The 2,592-nt window shown below is 36.8% G+C and overlaps 1 pseudogene; it reads right to left on the minus strand.

The window, feature by feature from the left end:
* Positions 1–491: 491 nt before the first annotated feature.
* Positions 492–1,783, minus strand: LOC120145965 (annotated as a pseudogene).
* Positions 1,784–2,592: the final 809 nt, after the last annotated feature.

Raw genomic sequence — 2,592 nt, forward strand, 5'->3', positions numbered from 1 at the left:
CAATTGACAGTTCGAGGTACAAAGTGACAACAGATTGGCTATTAGCATTGCCATGTATCTTGTCTACCATGAGAAAACCAAACATGTGGAAATCGACAAACACTTCATTTAAGAGACGGTCAATAATGGTTCAATTAAATCAAACAACGTTCCTAAACAAAAACAACTTGCAGATGTCCTTACCAAGGCCCTTTCAAAAGCAAACTTTGATGAACTCATATCCAAGCTGGGACTATATAATATATACTCACCAGCAAGAGGGGAAGTGTAGCTTGTAGCCGAATAAATTAAAGTTCGGTATGATCTAGTTATTAGAGCTTTACTTTGAACACTTCATCTTATCTGATTAAGAGATTAAATAAAATTAGATAGAATATTAATTAGATTATGTTAACTTCTAATAGGACATAAGTCAGAGTTGTATACCTATTGTAAGGCCTATCCTATGTAGTCAATTTCAATGAGAAAAATTACACAGAATACATTCTCTTCTATGTTCCAAACCGACTTATTAAAATTACATAAAAACTCAGGTTGAGATTTACTCCTCCAGAAAGTTTAACAATGTCTTCTTCTCGCTGAGGGATAGGGTTATCATCGTCAAACTGAATCCATTTCCCTGTGATTAGCAATAATTTTTAGTTAGTAAAACAATATATACATAAAATACATGCCATAATACAGTCCCAAACAAATTATTCCCAGGAACTGACCACTTTCTTGCTTGACCCATGCAACGTAATGTCCTCAATCAGCACTTCGACCCTTGTGGGTCAGCACGGCAACCAAATCATAAATCCCGGTTAAATGTTTTTCCTTCTTGGAGGGAACCCCTAAAAAAACAGTGAGAAATTAATTTCATAAGTGTTCGAGTATTCTGGAATACAATTGCGTCTTCTCAGAACAACTATGGTGAACATTTGACTCTGTTATTCAAGAGGTTCCCTACAGCTACAAGGAACTGGATAATTATCAAACATACCAGCTTGAAAACAATATGCTAGGAAACTTGTCCCCGTGAAATGGGCTTTAGAAACTTAAATTCTATTCATCAAAATTCAGATATCCATTTACAAGAACTGCATTGATCGCAACCACTTGATAATATGTATTTGGAGAACAAACTGCAAATAACTACTTGAACTATGTAACTTGGACTCGAGTGTGAATGTCTTGCGTAAGTTTCCAAGATGTTGTTCAACTTCTTCAAAATTTTATCATGTATTTGAGGTTTATATCCCAATACTCCAGTCCAAACATGTCAGATATGGATATTTCAAGAAAACAAGGAGTCGGAGCCACATAGCTCATGTAAACCAGTTTAGGACGACAGTCAACAAACTATGGTCACAGAGGTTTTTACCTTCTTGAGATGTAGTCACAGACGATTCTTCACTTGCATCAGATGACCCCTGTATGCAAAACATAGAAAAAGAGTTTTGAGCACAACTACTCAGAATAGCTATTCAGATCGGCACTTACAGCTAATAAGTCTAGTCACCTTTGCGTAAATCATCTTGACATCATCGTCTTTTGAGCTGGAGCTCTTCTCATTGGCTTTCAAACCAAGCTTTTTACCTTCGTCATCCCTCAAAATCTAAAAGTTACAAGAACCAGTTGGTCAATGCAATGCAGACTAAAATTTAGTTATTTACTGAAACAAGGTAAAAATGGCTACCTGGCGAGGACCTTCCAATTGTTTGCGAAGTTCATCTGAACAGAGATCGTAAATACCCAACTCTAGTGGATAATAAATTTCTGAGGAAGGGAAACAAAATATCATGTAATGCGAAAAATTGTTCAATAAGCAAACATAAAAAACGTCATATTCAATTAACAAAATATTTTATGTGAGAGTATCAAGCAATATCCAGTTGGAGGCGACAATCGTCGGATGCGGTCAGGAGGATAGAGTCGATTACAGTCGACGGTACCAGAAGGAGAGGACGACCAAGGCGGAAGTGAGAAGACTGCTTGAGATCTGATTTGAACGATTTAGCCCTTACCGAGGATAGGACCTCTGATAGGAAAGTATGGAGACTTAAGACCAGGATAGCCGAGTAGTGCGGGTCACAACCATAAGGTGTAACATTCTCTGTCTTATTTTTAATGTCTTTATAGTAATTTCCATGACTTCTACTTTATATACGTTCCTGTCATTGGAATTTATGAAAGCTTAGAACTAGGGTAGCGTATTAGTATTGCCTTAGTTTATGTGTTAACCCATTTGACTTTATTCCGTCTCGTAGATTGCTATCGTTGACTACTGTGTATCATTCTCTTCAGGTTATCTCTTTTTAAATTTAGCCGGGTCTTACGTCTTCTGTATATATGCAAAGATTTTTTACGCAGGGATTTATTTGTAGGGATTACTTCCCATTAGAGACGCGCATATGAAGAGTACATATGAAGACTGTTCAACTATATAATTATTTATTTATTTATACATGCATTGCATTTTATCTTTATTTTTAATTTTCTGACTGTCGGAGATCTTCCACGGAAGCTGCTCTCAACCTGACGTTGGGGGCAACCTACTACCCTACCTCCCCCTTACCCCATTGCATATGGTAATAGGGTTTTGTTGTTGTT

This window comes from Hibiscus syriacus, unplaced genomic scaffold, assembly GCF_006381635.1.
Source record: "Hibiscus syriacus cultivar Baekdansim isolate YM2019G1 unplaced genomic scaffold, ASM638163v2 tig00110895_pilon, whole genome shotgun sequence".
NCBI lineage: Eukaryota > Viridiplantae > Streptophyta > Magnoliopsida > Malvales > Malvaceae > Hibiscus > Hibiscus syriacus.